Here is a 24,811-nt window from a genome sequence, read left to right on the forward strand (position 1 = left end):
TATTCCCTATAGGTACAATACCTTTAGGTGGGTCAACAAGATCCCAAACTTGATTCTTATACATGGAATCAATCTCGGATTTCATAGCATCAATCCATTTTGAAGAGTCTATATCTGATATAGCTTCTTCATAGGTAAGTGAATCATCTCCATGATCTACTTCTTCATGAGTAGACAACTCTTGTTCTTCTTCATGAAGAAAACCATATCTCACTGGTGGGTGAGATACCCTGGTTGTTCTACGAGGAACAGCTGTAGATGTTTCATCAATGGGTATAGGTTGACTAGATGGATCTATATCCATCTAATCTGTTGGTTGGTCAGAATTCTCCAATTCTAACTCTATTTGCCTTCCTTTGCCTCCTTCTTGAACAAACTGTTGTTCAAGAAATGTGGCATCTCTACTTATCACAACCTTTTGTGAAGTAGGCAAATAAAAATAATATCCAAAACTATCTTTTGGATATCCAACAAATCGACCTTTTTCTGATCTGGTCTCCAATTTATCGGTGTTGACTTTTGATATAAGTGGACAACCCCAAATCTTAACATGCTTAAGACTTGGTTTTCTTCCATGCCATATCTCATAAGGTGTGGAAGAAACTGATTTTGATGGAATCCTATTCAGAATATACAAAGCTGATTCTAATGCAAATCCCCAAAAGGAGATTGGCATATCAGTATAGCTCATCATACTACGTACCATATCCAATAGGGTACGATTTCTCCTTTCAGATACACCATTCAGCTGTGGCGTTCCTGGAGGAGTCACCGAGAAACAATGCCATGCTCTCTCAAGTATTCATCAAATTCGATTACTCAAATATTCACCTCCACGATCCGATCGAAGAGCTTTAATATTTTTCTGTTTGATTTACTACTTGATTTAAATTCCTTAAACTTTTCAAAGGATTCATGTTTGTATTTCATCAAATACAAATACCCAAACCTTGATTTATCATCGAAAGGTAATAAAATAATGAAAGCCCTCTAGCCATTTCTTTAAATGGACCACATACATCACTATGTATTAGTTGAAAAATATTTTCACTCTTAACCCTTGTCCAACAAAGGGTGATCTAGTCATTTTGCCCTGAAAGCAAGATTCACAAGTTGGAGTAGGCTCAGAGCCCAATGAGGATAGAATCCCCATTTTCTCCAATTTTGCAATCCTATCTTCTGCAACATGTCATAACCTTAAGTGCCAAATATATTTTGAACTTGAGTTGTTTTTCACCATGGCATTGCATTCATTTAGATTGCTATACTCGCCGGTGGTAACACTTTCTTCTGGCAATGGAAACATTTTCCTCATTAGCAATGGAAACACTTTCTGTTGGCGGTGGAAACACTTTCCTTTGCCTTTGTCAGCTTTGGTCTTCCCTTTCTGTTTAGCTATTTTCTTGGAAGGACCAGGAATGTGAAGTTTCTTTTTCTTATTGCCCTTCTTCTTGTTGGACTTTCCAACGGAAGAAGATGCAACCAAAGCTACCTCTTTTCCTTTATTGCCCAAAGATATTCTTTTGGGCAATAACTAGCATGTTGAGTAAACCAGCTAAGGTGCATTCCTGTTTAGTCATATGGAAATTTGTCACAAAATTCCCAAAAGACTCAGGAAAGGACTGAAGGATCAAATCCGTTTGTAGTTGGAAATCCATGTTGAAGTCAAGATGTTCCAAGCGCTCAATCACCGAATCATCTTGTGGACATGATCCCAACATTCTCCCTCGGACATCCTCATACGGAATAACTGTTTAGATATCTCATACCTAGCATTCTTGCTGTGCTCACCATACAACTCTTGTAGGTGAAGGAGGATCTCACTAGCACTCTGCATGTTCTCATGTTGCTTCTGTAACTCATTACTCATGGAAGCAAGCATGTAACACTTAGCTCTCATATCATGCTCCTTCCACTTGTCCAAAGTATTATGTTCCTCTTGTGTGGCCTCTGGAGGTAAGGGACCAGGAACATTTGAATATAGAACATATCCTATATGTTCAAGGTTCAGGACAAGTTTCAAATTTCTTAGCCAATCGCATGCTTTAGGTCTGTCAACTTTGTTGTGATCAAGTATGCTTGCAAGGATATTGGATGGTGGTGGTTGTTTTGTGCTCATTTTTATCAGAAAATTAACTGCAGAAAATAACCAGATTAATTAGTAAATGTATCATGTAATTAACCAAAATGATTATGGTCTTTTAATCAAATTGGTCCTCCCACTAACTTAGCGAATCCTACACTTCCAAAGTAGAAAACGGAAATCCTAGTTGGATGGATTTCTAGTGGGTGATTGAATTCTTATAATTCTATTGATCATCCTCAGGTACATCCATTATTGGAATTACAATAAACTATAAGTGAGCAACTCCTTGCCCATCACATCTCATGTGAGGTTCAATCCTTTTACTAGCCCCTAATGCTCAAAATCTCAGTTACATCCAATATTGACTTATCTTGCATTAGTTAAGTTGATCCCATTGAGCCAGTAATTATGCAAATAATTTTAATGTCCTCAGGTACATCCAATATTGGCCACCAAACCATTTACATATTTACAACATCTCATGCTTAACAATTATTCTTAAGAAAATCTCTTAAATTAATTGCATCTCATGCAACTATTTAAAATTTCTTAAAATAATTGCCCCAATGGAGGGCTTATGTTATAATTACTTTAATTATAGCATTTCCAACTTAATCATTTGTTTGGAAGATTTTATAGCCATCCTAATTACTATTAAGGTCTCACTTTGCACATTATCCATTTAGCATGCATATATCATATAATTGCATACATTCCCATACATCTCATGCATTCATGGATAAGCGATAAATATGGTATGATCATGGACTTTCTAAGGGATTCAATTCGAGCCACCAAGAATTGAATCGGGCATTCCTAGGTGCATTTCATTCATTCATTTTACAAGAGTTGCTGAAGGAGTACATAATCAACACTTGATATTGAATTCCTCCCACTGGTCCCACCAATGCTCTTGACCTCCTTGAACTTCTTGCAATCCAATATTACATAGTAATCCTTGGCATACCAAGGCGAATTTACAAGAACTTAAATAAATGAAATTACAACCCAAAAATATTACAAACTTAATAATACATGCCCAAAATAAATTAAAATAAATTAATTAATTTACAATCCCAAAGAAACATAAAAGAAATAAATCCAATCACATTGGTCTTTTATAGTCCATGATCATCCATCATGCATATCACTATTTAACAATTAAATAAAACATACATTCTTAAATTAAATTGAATATCTCATATTCAACTTAAAATTCCAGATTTGAATATGATTCAAATAAATTTAAAAATTCAGATTTGAATCTCATTCAAACAAATTTAAAAATTTAGATTTGAATCACATTCAAACAACTTCAAAAATTCAGATTTGAATCACATTCAAACATTTTTTAAAAAATCAGATTTGAATCACATTCAAATATTTTTTAAAAAATCAGATCTGAATTTTATTGAATCAATTTTAAAAAATCAGATTTAAATATGATTCAAACAACTTTAAAAATTCAGATTTGAATCTCATTCAAACAACTTTTAAAATTCAGATTTGAATCACATTCAAACATTTTTTTAAAATTCTGATTTGAATCATAATTTAATTGTGTGATTAAAACAACTAATTAAACACTTTAATTAGTCAAAGAATAGGCCTTAGATCATACAACAATTGCAGAATTAAAAGCCAAACCTTGAATCACCCATGGAACCATTTTTTCCGCCACCAATGGTGGCTTCTCCATGTGTGACGCCACATCTCATGATCCAACCAGCAATGAATCTCTTGATCTCATGATCAAACACACAATTAAATTATATAATCAACAATCTAAATGGCAAATATAGTGGCTCTGATACCAATTGAAGGAACGGAAGCGTGAAAAAACACAAGATTATACCATTGAATTCAAAAATTTTCACCTAGGGTCACAAGCACCATGCAAGATTTATTTTTATCTATTTGATTTCAATGATAAACAACATATTAAAACTCTTTTAATATGTTTTTGGATCTGTATTTGCCATTTAAGATTTTAAAATTAATCAGATTAATTTTAGAACCCTAGATTAAATCAAGAACGATTACACTAACCTCTTGATGTCTTTGCAATGTGTCTGCCTTTGAGATTCGTCTTGAGGACACGGATGTTGTCCCTCTAGCTTGTCCACACCAAGAACACCTATGGCAGCCCTTGAACAGCTTCTAAAGCCTTTTCTATTAATTTGAAATTCAAGTTCTGCCTTTTAAGAGATTAGAGATGCAAACAGGACACTAGAAACAATTTCTAGTGTTCTTAATTCAAGAGATTGATGGCTAATCTCTTTGAATTGATGAGAGATGAAGAGAAATAGCTGGAGAGGCTCAAAGTGGCATGACATATGAGAGGAGAGGCTGCTGGTTGTGTTTTCTTTTCATAACCCCACTTAAATAGCTAGGTTAACACATTAAACCCTAGCCACATGTCACCTTTTGATTAGCTCTAGGTTTAAGTGACCCAATCACATTGTGCCAAGTGTCAAACCTATATTTAATCTTGATTTTAATCATCTTACATGATTAAAAATATTTGGCAAGCTTATGTGTTATGCCATGTGTCACCATCTCATGGTGCCACGTGTCACACCGCAAAATGACCAAAATGCCCTGTGTCTTAATTTAGAGTTCTTAACCCAAAATAATTATTTTCTTCTTCTAATTAATTTATATCAAATATAAATTAATTAATTAATCTCTATTAATTAATTTCTCATCAATTAAATTCATATTTAAACACTTTAAATATAAATTTAATTTATACTACACATCCAATAATCTAGATTTGGTTTCAAGTCATGCTAGGGACTTTGCAATTTTATTGCAAACCAAATCTATTTAATTAATCAATTAAACTCTTTAATTAATTAATTAAATCATATTTAAATAGGTGATAACTTGTGTATGTGTGTGACTTACTAGGCTCATCACTAATTGGCAATGAGACATGATATCAACTCTTAATATCATCGAACTCTTTCTTACCATAAATGATTTCTCTAAATCATTTTATGAACCTCATAGACCATGGTTAACACCTAGCATAGCATGCCATGGCCACCCAATTAGTAATAAGATTTACCTTAAATGAACCTATAATCATATGTTACCATGCACTAGAATCTCTACATTACAAAATCCCAACTCAAGCTGAGTCATGGTTTATGTCAAACTCCATTTGCTATGAATATTATGTTCTCTTTTAATTCCAGTTCTTGATTAAAAGATTTTTCTCATCGAAACTCTTTTACGAATAAATCTATCTGTCTGGCCAGAACTTGAAACATCAAGAACAATTAAATGAACATAGGATTTTATCTCTATTTACTTAGAGGAACAGATTCCATCTTGATCAACACCTACCTCCATATATAACTAGTAGAGCCAACACATGCCCATATACCCATACATAGTACAAGTATGAAAGCGATCAAACTCAAACTACCTATATACAAGATAACTGTATCTCTGTGTCTAAAGATTATATGCCTCGATATGATTTATGACAAAACATTGATAAGAGTAAACTCCATGTGCTTGTCATAAGCGTCCAACAGTTCGACCTACTTATCATTTATAAGTGCCTATCATGTTTGTTATATGGCATGAGACTCACCATTCCATCTTATTTATATCTCATATAAATAACTTGGGAACAAACATGAATACAATCTTTCTGGATAAGTCATGTCCTTATTATGAAGTATCCTCGATTGTGAACCTATTTATGATACTTTGTGCTAGAAATATTGTCACTCATATTCTTAACAACTTAAGAATAATATTTCTAACAAAATATCAATGGACCTTTTCTATTACACATAAATATATTATGTAAATGGAAAAGTGGAAATGCCTTTTATTATTTAAAATATGTACAAGATACATACTAAATGATATGCTCTAGGGCATACTACTAACACCCAGATGAGCTGAAGTTTGAATATTCTGTGTCGCTACTGCAAGGGGATGCGTATGATTGGTGGAAGACCATCCCCCACAGCTTGGTTGAACCACCAGTGCTGACCTGGGATGACTTCATCAGAGAGTTCAGACAGAAATACATCCCAGATGCATATATTGATCAGAAACTGCAAGAATTTTTGAGTTTGAAATAAGGAAATCGATCAGTGGCAGAGTATGAGAGGGAGTTCTCCCGCCTAAGTCATTATGCTGGGAGCCTCCTTACTACCAGCAAGGCAAGATGCAAGAGATTTGAGACAGGTTTGAAGTCCAGCATAAGGATGCAAGTTGTGGGATTTCTACACAGCAACTTCTTAGAGCTTATGTCTCAAGCACTTGAACTGGAGAGAATTGAATCAGAAGCAACCCCAGTGAAAGAAAAATCAGAAAAAGCTGAGAAATCAGAAAAAGACAAGGGGGAAAAATCAGTTGAACAGAGTTCTGGTGCTACCTCTGGAAAGAGAAAGAAATTTAGTGGACCCAGCAGGGGTCGAGGTGGAAGATTTGGTAGGGGCCGATTCTCTGGACAGAGACCCCCTAGGTCTGGTCAGCAGTCGAGTAGGGGTTCACATTCTGCCCGCCCCTGTGAGAATTGTGGCAAGATTCATGGGGGGGGGGAGTGTTATTGGGCCACTGAAGCCTGCTTTAACTGCGGAGGCAAGGGTCATTTAGCAAGAGATTGCACTAGTGCTCCATCTTCGAGATATGGTCCAGCTCCTACTACTGCCGAGGGATCTATTCAGAGTCCTACTCCCAGAGGTTCACAGTCAATTGGCAGAGGAAGAGGTAGAGGTAGAGGCACTGCTTCTGGCAGTCAAGGCACAGTTGGTCAGTCGGCACAAGGAAGTGCTTCAGTCAGGGTTTATTCAATGAGATAACGAGAAAAGGCTGAGACTTCTGATGTGGTAGTTGGTACATTCTCTATCTCTGATCAAGATGTATTTGTGTTGTTTGATCTGGGTTCAACCCATTCATATGTTAGTGCTAGCATAGTCAGTTCACTTGCTTTTCCATGTGTGCAAATGGATTTTGAAGTGCTAGTAACTAGTCCATTAGGACAAGAGGTCCGGGTCAACAGAATTTACAGAGACTGTCCTTTGGTGATCCAAGGACATGTTTTCCTGTCAGACTTGATTGAAATGCCCTTCAGAGAGTATGAAATTATCTTGGGCATGGATTGGTTAGCCAGGCATCATGCTATAATTGACTGTAGACTGAAGACAGTCACTTTTGGTCTCCCTCTGTACGGTGATGTGGTAATATACGGGGAGAGACATTTACTGTCATCAAACATCATTTCGGCTACACTAGCTAGAAGGATGATTAGAAAGGGATGTGAAGCATACTTGGCACATGTAATAGACACTCAAGTGGGGAGTCCAGCACTGAAGGACATCCCTACTGTATGTGACTTTCTGGATGTATTTCCTGATGAATTACCAGGATTACCTCCAGAAAGAGAGGTGCAGTTTGAGATTAATGTTATACCTGGTGTGGACCCAATCTCCATAACGCCATATAGAATGGCACCTTCAGAATTGAAAGAGTTGAAAGTGCAGTTGCAAGAATTGCTTGACAAGGGCTTTATCCGTCCTAGTGTGTCACCTTAGGGAGCACCAGTATTGTTTGTAAAGAAGAAAGATGGCACTCTCCGCTTGTGTATTGATTATCGGCAGTTGAATAAGGTGATAATAAAGAATAGATATCCATTGCCCCGCCTTGATGACTTGTTTGATCAGTTGAGGGGTGCAGCTGTGTTCTCCAAAATTGACCTGAGATTAGGTTATTATCAGCTGAAAGTACAAGAGCAAAGTATTCCTAAAACTGCCTTCAGAACCCGCTATGGCCATTATGAGTTTTTGGTTATGCCATTCGGGTTAACTAATGCTCCGGCTACTTTTATGGATCTGATGAACACTATTTTCAGACCATAACTCGACCAGTTTGTTTTGATATTCATTGATGATATATTGGTCTATTCGAGGAATACAGAAGAGCATGATAGACATTTGCAAATTGTACTGCAGACTTTGAGGGAAAAACAGCTATATGCCAAATTGTCGAAGTGTGAATTTTGGCTAAAGGCGATATCCTTTTTGGGGCATGTAGTATCAGAAGAGGGCATTAAGGTAGATCCAAGAAAGATTAAAGCTGTCCTTAATTGGAGGCCACCCAGAAATGTCACAGAGATTCGCGATTTTAAAGGTTTAGCCGATACTACCGTAGATTTGTGAAGGGATTCTCCATGTTGGCATCTCCATTGACCAAGCTGCTTAGAAAAGATGTGAAATTTTAGTGGACGGATAAATGCCAACAGAGTTTTGATAAATTGAAGAGATGTTTGACTGAAGCTCCGGTCCTGAATTTACCTACTCCGGGTAAAGAATACACAGTTTACAGTGACGCTTCTCACAATGGGTTAGGTTGTGTATTGATGCAAGATCGAAATGTCATTGCTTATGCATCACGCCAGCTAAAACCGCATGAGAGGAATTATCCGACACATGACTTGGAGCTCGCAGCCATTGTGTTTGCTCTTAAGATCTGGAGACATTATTTGTATGGAGAGAAGTTTTACATCTACACAGATCATAAGAGTTTGAAGTATTTGGGCACCCAGAAGGAGCTGAATTTGAGACAGAGGAGATGGTTAGAGTTGATAAAAGACTATGATTGTCAGATAGACTATTAGCCAGGGAAAGCTAATGTTGTGGCTGATGCCTTAAGTCGCAAGACTATGGCAAGTCTACGGGTTACTCCTTTGTTTTTGGTACATGATTTGAGATCATTGCATGCCAGCTTAGAGATTAATGATGATGGGTAGACAGCAGTTGCATGGCATGTACAACCAATGTTGATTGATCAGATCAGAATGGCTGCTCAGAATGATCAGAAGTATCAGAAGTTGATGGAAGAAGTCTGACAGGGCAAGAAACCAGAATTCTCAATCAGAGATGATGGTCTATTGCTACACCAAGGCAGAATGTCTGTTCCTAATGATGTTAATTTGAGGCAGATCATTTTGAAGGAAGCACATGAGTATCCTTTTGCCATGCACCGTGGTGGCACAAAAATGTATAGAGGGCTAAAGGAGCATTACTGGTGGATGGGTATGAAAAGAGATGTGGCAGAGTTTGTATCCAAATGCCTAACTTGTGAACAAGTGAAGGCAGAGCATCAAGTATCCGCTGGGTTGTTACATCCACTACTAGTACCAGAATGGAAATGGGAGAGAATAACGATGGATTTTGTGATGGGACTTCTGAGGACACAGAAGAGTCATGATGCAGTTTGGGTCATTGTTGTGATCGACTAAATTTGCTCATTTTACGCGATTCGGATGGACTACGCTTTAGAAAGATTGGCCAAGTTGTACATTGATGAGATTGTGAGGCGCATGGAGTACTAGTATCCATCGTATCGATGCAGAGATCCTAGGTTCACTTCTAGATTCAGGGTAGTCTTGAGAGCCCTAGGAACTAGATTGAACTTGATCGCATTCTACCCACGCATGCATGGCGGTCAGAGGGTAATTCAGATCTTGGAGGACATGCTACGGGCTTGTGTGATTGAGTTTGAGGGCACTTGGGATACACACTTTCCTTTGATTGAGTTTGCTTACAACAACAGCTACCAATCAAGCATTGGGATGCCTCCATATGAAGCTTTGTATGGCAGAAAATGTAGAACCCCGTTGTATTGGGATGACGTGGGTGAAAGAAAGATGATTGGACTCAAAATTGTTCAGCAGACTGAGGAGAAGATCAGGGTGATCAGAGATCAACTTAAGACTGCATCAGACCGTCAGAATTCCTACATTGATCTGAAAAGAAGGGATATTGAGTATGCAGTGGGTGAGAAAGTTTTCCTCAAAGTTTCTCCTTGGAAGAGAATTATGAGATTCGGTAGAAAGGGAAAACTAAGTCCTCGTTTCATTGGGCCATATGAGGTTCTGGAAAGAGTGGGTCCTTTGGCATATCGGTTGGCACTACCTCCAAAGTTAGAAAAGATACATAATGTCTTCCATGTGTCAATGTTGAGGAGGTATCGATCAGACCCATCTCATGTACTACTAGTAGAGGAAATTGAAGTAAGTCTAGACCTCACATATGAAGAAGACTACGAAACAAGCAGATATCGTTGGTAAAAGTGCTGTGGAACCATCATTCAGGCCAGGAGGCTACTTGTGAACGAGAGGAGGACATGAGGAGACAGCACCCATAGCTATTCAGAGATTGATACCAGGTAAAATTTTGAGACAAAATTTATTTAAAGGGGGGGAGGATTGTAACACCCCTATGGGTATAGCCTGGTATATTTCACTATTCCGGTGACCGGTGTCGGTCTGGACAGTTAAGGGGATTAGAACCACACTTAAGACAACTAGATAAACCATAAACACAAATAATTAGTAATGTTCAATTAGTTGAGTATAAATAAGAAAAACAGAACAGAAGAAGTTCAACAAGCCGAGAGTCACAGCGATGGGTGACCTTCTCGGGAACGACTGCGAAATCATTTTAAACTCAAATTTCGAACCGTAAAAAGTGACACTGCGGTCCTTAGGACCCTTATGAACACAGTGGAAAAGAGAAAATCACGAAAAGAATCATAAGCTACCAAATAATTAGGTCAGGGAGTTGGAAGAAATATGGAATTATTTGCAAACTGGGATGAATCGGCGAGGGGCAATTTAGTCAATTGACCCCGAGAGCTGACTCCTGACCTAACTGTCAAATAAAATCGGAGAAAAGAAAACTTTGGAATCGAGAATTAAATTAAAGAACTAATAGAAAAATTAAAAAAAAAAAGAGAAAATGGAAAAGTCAAAAGGTGATGACATCATGCATGACCTCATGCATGATGCCATAAAGAATAAAATTAATTTATTTACTTATTTGGATTTTTGGTCTTCCTAAAGAGATAAAAGAAAAAATAAAAGAAAAGAAAAAAAAATCATTCTTCTTCTTTAAATAAAAAAACGTGCATCTCTCCTCTCTCTCTCTTTTCTCCTTAGTTTCCTCCATAGCCATGAAATTCAAGCTTTCAAAGCTTGAATCAACCCCATAAATTCCCCAAAAATTCCACTAAATTATGATTAAGCTTTGTTTGGGCTACTAGAAGAGGAGATTGAAGAAGCAAGAAAGAAGAAAAAAGAGAAGAAAATTAGTGATTGGAAAATCAAACAAAGGTTAGTATGTAAATTTGAATTCTTTTGTTAAATTTCTATGTTCTTAGTTTAATTAACTTAGAAAGTAACTTAAAATGAAACAAAAATAATTATGAGGGACCAAAGCTGAATTTAAGCCAGGTAGGGTTTGATGTGTGTATGCATGAATTTGATTGAATTCAATATGTATGGAAGCTTAATTGAGTGAAGGAGTGATGTTAGTATGACTTGAATTGGTTAAATGCAACAAAATTAGTGAGTTAGGGTTTTGAACATTAGGGTTTAGAGACCAAAAATATGAGAAACTTGTAAATGGTGTCTTTGACCTAATGTGAAGTGAGAAATGGTCATTTGTGACCTAATTAAGTGTGTTAGAAGTGTTGGAATTAAAAGTCAAATTCGGATTGGGTACGCACCATGACCAAAAGTCAACTTTGAGGGACCAAAAATGGAATTTTACAAGTCCAATGGATATGGGACCAATTGGGGATGAAAATAGGCACTAAATGACACAATTTTCATTTAGGAAGCCTGCCCAAAAAGTGACTAAAACCTAGTGAACAAAGTGGCCGAAGTTGGAAAATCGCAGGCTGCTTCTGCACAAACTGTCCAAATGAACAGTGTTTCATTTGGTCATAACTCGAGCTAGGCAGGTCAAAATGACCTGAAATTTTACCAGTAATTATATAAGATATAGATCTAAAGCTTTCATGAGAACACCAACCCAAATTATGCCATTAACCCAATCAAAATACTGAGCAAAGTTGGTGACCTGAATCTGCAGAACTGCAGATTTGCCATTTAAACAGTAAAGTTTCATTGGCTATAACTCTCTCTAGAAAACTCCGCTTTAGGCGATTCTTGAACCGATGGAAACCTAAGGCATAGTAAAACATTTCATATGAAGAAAGTTAGATCAAATTATGTACTTAACCAGATCAAATAATAGAATGAAGTTGGATCAACAAATCTATAGAATCAAATTCTGCAGCATGAACATTAAACGTAATTTGCTTATAACTTGAGCTATAAAACTCCAATTGGGGTGATTCAAAAAGGAGAATAAACTTAAGACAATAAGTAATATTTTCTACGAAGAAAGTTTTGCCAAATTCCAGCAGTAAATTGACCAATGAAACAGTACAATTAAGGACACCAAAATTGAAAATTTGGCAATTTTGCCTAAAAGACCTAAGTTTTGAGAAAATGACCAAAACCAACAAGTTTAGTGACCAAAATGTGGTATGTGGGTAGAGTTGGAATTCCCATACCTATTAAGCCTTAGAAATTCAACAATTTGACATGAATAGTGCAGTGAATAGTAACCCGAAACACAAAAATTTCGAGAACGTCGAATTTAGCACGTTAGAGCTAGGTAAAAGTGAAGCTAAATTTATTTTGGGTTTATGTTAAGTTCTAATACTGAAACATTGTAAAATTCTGTGTTTCAGTTGAAAAGAATACCGAGAAGAAACCCGAGGAACCGAGTCGAGGCCAAGAGATGACTCGCTTAAGGTTTGTGCACAACATCACTATACTTTAAAATGTAGTGATAAAGTGAATGAAATATGTATTTTACAATTGCTTTGAATTGTTGAAAATCTATTTGTGACATTAGTTATGATTTTTTGACTTAAATTGTTGAAAGTTATTATGTATATTTAAATGACAATGTTTAGCAAATTGTTAAGATAAGTTTTCAAGCCACAGTGTCATAACCATATATTTGAACACCTCACTAGCACAACTAGTGGAGGTAATTAGTTTCAAATTTTGATTCCTTCTCTGGAGAAGTGTTGAGGTGTGCCAGTAGAAGAGGATGTGAATGGATATCCATATATTTGAGCTAGCTAGCCTTGTGATGTGATTTCTCTTTAGCCTCTGGCTATTGAGATTTTATTTGTTTCGAATGGCATGATCTAACTATGGGTTTTATGAAATGTGTTTTGATACTTCGAAATGAACTTGGTTTGCATTAAAATTTCATAATTCATGTTTTGTGTTTAATGCTTATGTTTAGTCAAATTTTTGAATAAATGTGATTATATTCTGCATAAAGATTATTTTAGTATGTTGTGCACCACTGAGTCCTAGTACTCAACGATGGCTTCTTTTGCTGTCGCAGATACAGAGACTAGAGGAGCAGCAGACTGAGCTACTGAGGTGTGAAGAGCTATAAGCTTAAAGTCATTGGGTATAATTTATACCCTAATTGTAAATATTTCTTTTCATGTATGTATTGCATATAAATGTATGGACGTGCAAATGGGTCTTGAGCAGCTTGTGCAAAAATTTGTATGAAGTTTGTAATAAAGTTTAGTTTGTATTTCTTTTGATGTAAATTTTGTAAGAATGTACATAAATTGTTTTGTCTCTAATGAAAAATGAGTACAACTGTTTTATTTAATTTAAATGAAATGTATTGCTAGTATGCTGAGGATTATTGAATTTTGAACTTGAGAAATTTATTGAAATGATTGTGAAATTGATTCAGTTTGATTGTGAAATCGAAGTAGTGGTTGAGAAAAACTTTTAGAAGTGCTTTATACAGGTATTTGAAGAACTAGTTTCTCAAAATACAAAGGGAACTCTGTCAAAATTTTTATAAAATTTGTGTAAAAATAGAATGGGCCAAAAATATTAACTAGTTTTAATTTAACTAAATGTTTAGGTACTTATTAGAAAATGCTCACCACTTGTCAAAAATAAGAAAATTGTTTTAAAATCCCTTGTAGGGTACTTAATGAGTTATCGGTAGGTGAAGTTCGGTAGTTCATTAGGTATTCTACGGGATCATGTTATGCCTTACAGAGGGATAAGGTGTGACACGAATAGAATGAGTACTCATATTTTTGCTAGCTAGCAATGTTATTCCTCATTGGTCATCGACTTTTGGGACGAATTGAATACCTAATTAGCCATTGGCTTTTGGGACGAATTGAACCTTGGAACATGATTAAGTTGTGTGTGATTTATTGATATGTATTGTGAGATTGTGAAATGAATTTAAATTCTTATTGACATTCACTGTCTTTTGAATTTAACTATGTTTTGATTTCTGAGATTTATTGTGATATTGTGTTAAATTCCTTATGACATTAATTGTCTTGAATTTAACTATGATTTTACGTATCCATCATTTATATGATTTATGAATTGTGATTTAAAGTTGTATTTGGTTAATGTTGTGCACTGCGAGATATTGTCTCGTGATAGCTTTCATTCTTGTCGCAGTGTAGACAGACAGAGCGGCAGTTAAATTTGCTAGTACATTCAGCGAGAGATTATCGGGTATAATGAGTATATCACATTTTGCATTTTGTACTGTAATGTATGACAACTATATGTACATATTGTTCTTGGTTTTGAGCAGTTGTAAATTAAAATTGTACATTAAAGTAGTAAAGTAAATTATGAGATATTTTGGCTTGTAAAATTTGTACTGTATTTCTTTATCTCAGCCTTTGAAAAATTATTGTGGATTGAGTTGAAAAACATATTGTGTTGAATTTTGTTGGGGTTTGAGACTGAGGAAAATATTGATGTGCTTTTTTTTTAGAGGTTTCCTGAAGAATTGTTTTATCCAAAATACAGATGGCACTCTGCCAAAATTTTTATAGAAATTTCTAATAATTCAAATGTGTTAGTTCTATCACTTCAGTTCAAAAAGTTTTTAACACCTGTAAATAGTGCTCACCACTGTAAAAAAAGAAGTAAGAAAAGTTTTAAAATCCCTTGTAGTATATTTAATGAGTTATAAGTAGACGAAGTTGGTAATTCATTAGGTATACTACGGGATCATGTTATGCCTTACAGAGGGGTAGGGTGTGACACCTCAAATAAATAAAATTACAACCCAAATTATTACAACGCTTATAATACATGCCGCCAAAATAAAATTGATTATTCTATAACCCAAAGAAAAATAAAAGAAATAAATCCAATCACATCGGTTTTTTATTGTTCATGATCATCCATCGTGCATATTACCATTTAATAATTAAATAAAACATATAAACTAAAATTAAATTGAATATCTCATATTCAAGTAAAAAATTCAGATTTGAATCTCATTCAAACAAATTTAAAAATTGAAATTTGAATCTTATTCAAACAAATTTAAAAATTCAGATTTGAATTTCATTCAAACAAGTTTTAAAATTCTGATTTGAATCTCATTCAAGGAAATTAAATTTAGAAACTCTTTTCAAATTTAAAACCTTGAAAACAATTTTTAAAATTTAATTGTGTGATTAAAATTCTTAATTAAATAATTTAATTAAGCATGAACCTAATTATGGGCCTTAAATACACAACAATTGTATATTGAAAGCCCAAACCATGTGCGCCCATGGAGTACCATTGATACCGCCACCATGGTGAGCACTTACATTCATTTTGCCACCATGGAATGTCCAACCAGCCTTGAATCAATCATAATTTGATCAAAATCACACAATTAAATCTCAATAAACAATCTAAATGGCAAATGTAGTGGCTCTGATACCAATTGAAGAAGCAGAAGCATGGTGATTAGTTCATTAGAGCATTGAATTTCAAAAATTTTCTTCTAAGGTTACATGCATCATGCGACATTTCTTATGTGCCTAATTAATAACAATTCTCAATTGCATATTAAAACACTTTTAATATGTATTAGGATCTATGTTTTCCATTCAAGATTGTGAATTAACAAATTAATTCATTTAAACCGTAGTTTAAAAGAGGAGTTAGAGCACTAACCTCTTTGATGCACTATGAATGTAATTGGTACCTTTAGGACCACCTAGGACCCAAAGTGTTGTCCCTCTAGCTTATCCACACCAAGATCACCAATGGCCAGCCCCCAATTTGCTTCTCAAGCCTTTGGTAACCAATTATAAATTGGATTTTTGCTTCTAGAGAGGTAGTATGTATGTATAGGACACTAGAAACAATTTTTAGCAATTTTAATTCAAAGATTTTAGGTTATTCTCTTTGAATTGATGAGAAAACAAGAAGAGGAGAGGGAGAGAAAAGGTTTCGCCACCTTGGAGAGGCTAGAGAGAAAATATCTTGTTTCTTCTTTTCTTTTCGCTTCTATAATTAGGTCAAGCAATCACTTAAACCCTTTGCCACATGTCGTCACCACATTGCATCTTATTTTTAATTGACCTAATCACATTAAGCGAAGTGTTAAAGCTAGACTTAATCTTGACATTGATCACCTTGCACGAAAGGAAGACAAATGGCAAACTTATATGATGCCATGTGTCACCATCTCATGGTGCCACATGTCACCATGTGAAATGACCAAATTACTCTTATGTTGTAATTTTGAGTTCTCAACCCAAAATCATTATCTCTCCCCTTCAAATCAATTTATATAGAATATAAATCAATTAATTAATCTCTATTAATTAATTTCTAACAATTAAATTCATATTTAAACACTTTAAATATAAATTTAACTTATACTATACATCCAATAACCTAGACTTAATTTCAAGTCATGCTAGGGACTTTGCAGTCTTATTGCAAACCAAACCTATTTAATTAATTAATTAAACTCTTTAATTAATCAATTAAATCACATTTTACTTGGTAATTATCTTGTGTATGTGTGTGACTTACTAGGCTCATCACTAATTGGTAATGAGATATGATATTAACTCTTAATATCATCAGAACATTTTCTTATCCTAAATGATTTCTCTAAATTATTTTAGGCATCTCATAGACCATGGTTGTGAAGGAACGAAAGCGTGAAAAACACAAGTTTATACCATTGAATTCAAAAATTTTCACCTAGGGTCACATGCATCATGCAAGATTTATTTTTATCTATTTGGTTTCAATGATAAACAACATATTAAAACTCTTTTAATATGTTTTTGGATCTGTATTTGCCATTTAAGATTTTAAAATTAATCAGATTAATTTTAGAACCCTAGATTAAATCAAGAACGATTACACTAACCTCTTGATGCACTGTAGCGTGTCTACGCCTTTGAGATTCGTCTTCAGGACACCAGATGTTGTCCCTCTAGCTTGTCCACACCAAGAACACCTATGGCAGCCCTTGAACAGCTTCTAAAGCCTTTTCTATTAATTAGAAATTCAAGTTCTGCCTTTTAAGAGATTAGAGATGTAAACAGGACACTAGAAACAATTCCTAGTATTCTTAATTCAAGAGATTGATGGCTAATCTCTTTGAATTGATGAGAGATGAAGAGAAATAGCTGGAGAGGCTCAAAGTGGCGTGACAAATGAGAGGAGAGGCTGCTGGTTATTTTTTCTTTTCATAACCACACTTAAATAGCTAGGTTAACACATTAAACCCTTGCCACATGTCACCCTTTGATTAGCTCTAGGTTTAAGTGACCCAATCACATTGTGCCAAGTGTCAAACCTATATTTAATCTTGATTTTAATCATCTTACATGATTAAAAAAAAAAACATTTGGCAAGCTTATGTGTAATCCCATGTGTCACCATCTCATGGTGCCACGTGTCACACTGTGAAATGACCAAAATGCCCCTGTGTCTTAATTTTGAGTTCTTAACCCAAAATAATTATTTTCTTCTTCTAATTAATTTATATCAAATATAAATTAATTAATTAATCTCTATTAATTAATTTCTCATCAATTAAATTCATATTTAAACACTTTAAATATAAATTTAATTTATACTACACATCCAATAATCTAGATTTGGTTTCAAGTCATGCTAGGGACTTTGCAATTTAATTGCAAACCAAACCTATTTAATTAATCAATTAAACTCTTTAATTAATTAATTAAATCATATTTAAATAGGTGATAACTTGTGTATGTGTGTGACTTACTAGGCTCATCACTAATTGGCAATGAGACATGATATCAACTCTTAATATCATCAGAACTCTTTCTTACCATAAATGATTTCTCTAAATCATTTTATGAACCTCATAGACCATGGTTAACACCTAGCATAGCATGCCATGGCCACCCAATTAGTAATAAGGTTTACCTTAAATGAACCTATAATCATATGTTACCATGCACTAGAATCTCTCTGTTACAAAATCCCAACTCAAGTCGAGTCATGGTTTATGTCAAACTCCATTTGCTATGAATATTATGTTCTCTTTTAATTCCAGTTCTTGATTAAAAGATTTTCTCATCGAAACTCTTTTACGAATAAATCTATCTGTCTGGCCAGAACTTGAAACATTAAGAACAATTAAATGAACATAGGATTTTATCTCTATTTACTTAGAGAGCAGATTCCATCTTGATCAACACCTACCTCCATATATAACTAGTAGGAGCCAACACATGGCCATATACCCATACACAGTACAAGAATGAAAGCAGTATCAAACTCAAACTACCTATATACAAGATAACTGTGCTATCTCATGTCTAAAGATTATATGCACTGATATGATTTATGACAAAACATTGACAAGAGTAAACTCCATGTTCTTGTCATAAGTGTCACCGTTCGGCCTACTTATCATTTATAAGTGCCTATCATGTTTGTCATATGGCATGAGACTCACCATTCCATCTTATTTATATCTCATATAAATAACTTGGGAACAAACATGAATACAATCTTTCTGGATAAGTCATGTCCTTATTATGAAGTATCCTCGATTGTGAACCTATTTATGATACTTCGTGCTAGAAATATTGTCACTCATATTCTTAACAACTTAAGAATAATATTTCTAACAAAATATCAATGGACCTTTTCTATTACACATAAATATATTATGTAAACGGAAAAGTGGAAATACCATTTATTAATAAAATATGTGCAAGATACATACTAAATGATATGCTCTAGGGCATACTACTAACAATCTCCCACTAGCACTAGAGCCATTCATTACAATATCTTAGACCTATCTTCTCAAGATGTCGGTCTAACTGAGCTTGTGACAAAGGTTTAGTGAATGGATCAGCTGGATTTTCAGCTGATGCTATTTTCTACATGGCTATATCGCCTTGCCCAACTATATCTCTGATAATGTGGTAGTGCCTTTCTATGTGTTTGGATTTTGGGTGAGACCTTAGTTCCTTAGCCTGTATGACTACTCCACTGTTGTCACAGTGTAATGGAACTGCTAACTCAATGGAAGGAACTACTATAAGTTCTGTCACGAACTTCTTTATCCAAAGCGACTTCCTTTGCGGCATCGATGCAAGAATATACTCGACCTCTGTAGTGGAATCTGCAATGCGTGCTCTGTTTGGAACTCTTCCAACCGATCGCACCTCCATTACAAATGAACACATATCCAGAGGTAGACTTTCTATCATCGATATCTGATTGGAAATCAGAATCAGTATAACCATCCAATTGCAAGTCTCCACCTCCATAAATCAAGAATAAATCCTTAGTTCTTCTCAAGTACTTAAGGATATTCTTGATAGCTATCCAGTGTTCCAAACCTGGATTGGATTGATACCTGCTAGTCAAACTAACAGCATATGCGATATCCGGCCTAGTACACAACATTGCATACATTAAACTTCCAATAAAAGCACATGGAATCCTGGCCATCTTATCTCTTTCTTCAGGTGTCTTTGGAGACATCTCTTTAGAAAGATGGATACCATGTCTCACTGGTAACACTCCTCTCTTGGAATCAAGCATGTTAAACCTCTTTAACACCTTTTCCAAGTATAGACTTTGGGATAAACCAATTATTCTTTTCTCTCTATCTCTATAGATGCGAATCCCAAGAATATAGGTTGCCTCCCCTAAGTCTTTCATGGAGAATGTATTTGACAACCATACCTTTATAGTCGTCAACATACCTGTGTCATTACCCATCAACAGTATGTCATCCACATATAAGACAAGGAAAGTGATAGCACTATCACTAACCTTCTTATATACACATGGCTCATCCTTATTTTTGATAAAACCAAAGGATTTAATGGCTTCATCAAAACGGATGTTCCAACTCCTCGAAGCTTGTTTCAACCCATAAATAGATCGCTTTAGCTTGCATACCTTGGAACCATCTTGGGATTCAAATCCCTTAGGTTGTTCCATGAAAATGTTTTCTTCAATGTATCCATTGAGAAAAGCTGTTTTGATATCTATCTGCCAAATCTCATAATCATAGTACGCAGCTATTGCTAATAAAATCCTAATTGATTTAAGCATGGCAACAGGCGAGAAAGTCTCCTCATAGTCGATTCCTTGCCTTTGGCGAAACCCTTTCGCTACTAGCCTTGCTTTATAGGTCTCTACTTTTCCATCAGAACCAATTTTCTTCTTGAAAACACATTTGTTCCCTATAGGTACAATACCTTCAAATGGGTCAACAAGATCCCAAACTTGATTCTTATACATGGAATCAATCTCGGATTTCATAGCATCAATCCATTTTGAAGAGTCTATATCTGATATAGCTTCTTCATAGGTAAGTGGATCATCTCCATGATCTACTTCTTCATGAGTAGACAACTCTTGTTCTTCTTCATGAAGAAAACCATATCTCACTGGTGGGTGAGATACCCTGGTTGTTCTACGAGGAACAGCCGTAGATGTTTCCTCAACGGGTATAGGTTTACTAGATGGATCTATATCCATCGATGCATTGGTTGGTCAGAATTCTCCGATTCTAACTATATTTGCCTTCCTTTGACTCCTTCTTGATCAAACTGTTGTTCGAGAAATGTGGCATCTCTACTTATCACAACCTTTTGTGAAGTAGGCAAATAAAAATAATATCCAAAACTATCTTTTGGATATCCATCAAATAGACCCTTTTCTGATCTGGTCTCAAATTTATCAGTGTTGACTTTTGATATAATGGACAACCCCAAATCTTAACATGCTTAAGACTTGGTTTTCTTCCATGCCATATCTCATAAGGTGTGGAAGAAAGCGATTTTGATGGAATCCTATTCGAATATACAAAGTGATTCTAATGCAAATCCTCAAAGGAGATTGGCATATCAGTATAGCTCATCGTACTACGTACCATATCTAATAGGGTACGATTTCTCCTTTCAGATACACCATTCAGCTGTGGTGTTCCTGGAGGAGTCAGCTGAGAAACAATGCCATGCTCTCTCAACTATTAATCAAATTCAGTACTCAAATATTCACCTCCACGATTTGATCGAAGAGCTTTAATATTCTTTCCTGTTTGATTTTCTACTTCAGATTTAAATTCTTTGAACTTTTCAAAGATTCATGTTTGTATTTCATCAAATACAAATACCCAAACCTTGATTTATCATCAAGAAAGGTAATAAAATAATGAAAGCCCCTCTAGCCATTTCTTTAAATGGACCACATACATCATTATGTATTAGCTCCAAAATATTTTCACTCTTAGCCTGTCCAATAAAGGGTGATCTAGTCATTTTGCCACAAGGCAAGATTCATAAGTTGGAGTAGGCTAAGAGCCCAATGACGATAGAATCCCCATTTTCTCCAGTTTTGCAATCCTATCTTCTGCAACATGACATAACCTTAAGTGCCAAATATATTTTGAACTTGAGTTGGTTTTCACCATGGCATTGCATTCTTTTAGATTGCTATACTCTAGCCGATGGAAACACTTTCTTCGGCAATGGAAACGCTTTCTGTTGGCAATGGAAACACTTTCCTATTGGCGGTGGAAACACTTTCCTTTGCCTTTGTCACTTTGGTCTTCCCTTCTGTTTAGCTATTTTCTTGGAAGGACCAGAATCGAGGTTTCTTTTTCTTATTGCCCTTCTTCTTGTTGGACTTTCCAGTGAAGAAGATGCAACCAAAGCTACCTCTTTTCCTTTATTGCCTGGCATATTCTTTTGGGCAATAACCAGCATGTTGAATAAACCAGCTAAGGTGCATTCCTGTTTAGTCATCTGGAAATTTGTCACAAAATTTCCAAAAGACTCAGGAAGGGACTGAAGGATCAAATCCGTCTGTAGTTGGAAATCCATGTTGAAGTCAAGATATTCCAACTGCTCAATCAGCCGAATCATCTTGTGGACATGATCCCCAACATTCTGTCCCTCAAACATCCTCATGCGGAACAGCTGCCTAGATATCTCATACCTAGCATTCCTACTGTGCTCACCATACAACTCTTGTAGGTGAAGGAGGATCTCACTTGCACTCTGCAAGTTTTCATGCTGCTTCTGTAACTCATTACTCATGGAAGCAAACATGTAACACTTAGCTCTCATATCATGCTCCTTCCACTTATCCAAAGTTTCATGTTCCTCTTAAGTGGCCTCTGGAGGTAAGGGACCAGGAACATTTGAATCTAGAACATATCCTATATGTTCAAGGTTCAGGACAAGTTTCAAATTTCTTAGCCAATCGCATGATTAGGTCCTGTCAACCTATTGTGATCAAGTATGCTTGCAAGGATATTGGATGGTGGTGGTTGTTTTGTGCTCATTTTTATCGTAAAATTAATCGCAGAAAATAACCAGATCAATTAGTAAATGTATCATGTAATTAACCAAAATGATTATGGTCTTTTAATCAAATTGGTCCTCCCACTAACTTAGCGAATCCTACACTTCCAAAGTAGAAAACGGAAATCCTAGTTGGTTGGATTTCTAGTGGGTGATTGAATTCTTATAATTCTATTGATCATCCTCAGGTACATCCATTATTGGAATTACAATAAACTATAAGTGAGAAACTCCTTGCCCATCACATCTCATGTGAGGTTCAATCCTTTACTTAGCCCCTAATGCTCAAAATCTCAGGTACATCCATTATTGACTTATCTTGCATTAGTTAAGTTGATCCCATTGAGCCAGTAATTATGCAAATAATTTTAATGTCCTCAGGTACATCCAATATTGGCCACTAAACCATTTACATATTTACAACATCTCATGCTTAACAATTATTCTTAAGAAAATCTCTTAAATTAATTGCATCTCATGCAACTATTTAAAATTTCTTAAAATAATTGCCCCAATGGAGGGCCTATGTTATAATTACTTTAATTATAGCATTTCCAACTTAATCATTTGTTTGGAAGATTTTATGGTCATTCTAATTACTATTAAGGTCTCACTTTGCACATTATCCATTTAGCATGCATATATCATATAATTGCATACATTCCCATACATCTCATGCATTCATGGATAAGCAGTAAATATGGTATGATCATGGAATTTCTAAGGGATTCAATTCTGAGCCACCAAGAATTGAATCAGGGCATTCCTAAGTGCATTTCATTCATTCATTCATTTTACAAGAGTTGCTGAAGGAGTACATAATCAACACTTGATCTTAAATTCCTCCCACTGGTCCCACCAATGCTCTTAACTTCCTTGAACTTCTTGCAATCCAATATTACATGGTAATCCTTGGCATACCAAGGCGAATTTACAAGAACTTAAATAAATGAAATTACAACCCAAAAATTATTACAAACTTAATAATACATGGCCAAAATAAATTAAAATAAATTAATTAATTTACAATCCCAAAGAAACATAAAAGAAATAAATCCAATCACATTGGTCTTTTATAGTCCATGATCATCCATCATGAATATCACTATTTAACAATTAAATAAAACATACATACTTAAATTAAATTGAATATCTCATATTCAACTTAAAAATCCAGATTTGAATATGATTCAAATAAATTTAAAAATTTAGATTTGAATCTCATTCAAACAAATTTAAAAATTCAGATTTGAATCACATTCAAACAACTTTAAAAATTCAGATTTGAATCACATTCAAATATTTTTTAAAAAATCAGATTTGAATCACATTCAAATATTTTTTAAAAAAATCAGATCTGAATTTTATTCAATCAATTTTAAAAAATCAGATTTAAATATGATTCAAACAACTTTAAAAATTCAGATTTGAATCACATTCAAACAACTTTTAAAATTCATATTTGAATCACATTCAAACATTTTTTAAAATTCTGATTTGAATCATAATTTAATTGTGTGATAAAAATTCTAATTAAACAATTTAATTAGACATAAAATGGATCTTAAATCATACAACAATTGCACATTCACCATCCATTTACCTTTGCACACCATTGTGATGCATCAACCATGCGCACTATGGTGTTCATCATTTGTGCCGCCACTTTGACTTTGCAACCAGCAATAAACTCTTGATCTCATGATCAAACACACAATTAAATCATATAAACATCAATCTAAATGGCAAATATAGTGGCTCGATACCAATTGAAGGAACAGGCGTGAAAAACACAAGTTTATACCATTGAATTCAAAAATTTTCACCTAGGGTCACATGCATCATGCAAGATTTATTTTTATCTATTTGATTTCAATTATAAACAACATATTAAAACTCTTTTAATATGTTTTTGGATCTGTATTTGCCATTTAAGATTTTAAAATTAATCAGATTAATTTTAGAACCCTAGATTAAATCAAGAACGATTACACTAACCTCTTGATGCACTGTAGCGTGTCTGCGCCTTTGAGATTCGTCTTCAAGACACCAGATGTTGTCCCTCTAGCTTGTCCACACCAAGAACACCTATGGCAGCCCTTGAACAGCTTCTAAAGCCTTTTCTATTAATTAGAAATTCAAGTTCTGCCTTTTAAGAGATTAGAGATGTAAACAGGACACTAGAAACAATTC

Source organism: Hevea brasiliensis, chromosome 12 (assembly GCF_030052815.1).
Source record: "Hevea brasiliensis isolate MT/VB/25A 57/8 chromosome 12, ASM3005281v1, whole genome shotgun sequence".
NCBI lineage: Eukaryota > Viridiplantae > Streptophyta > Magnoliopsida > Malpighiales > Euphorbiaceae > Hevea > Hevea brasiliensis.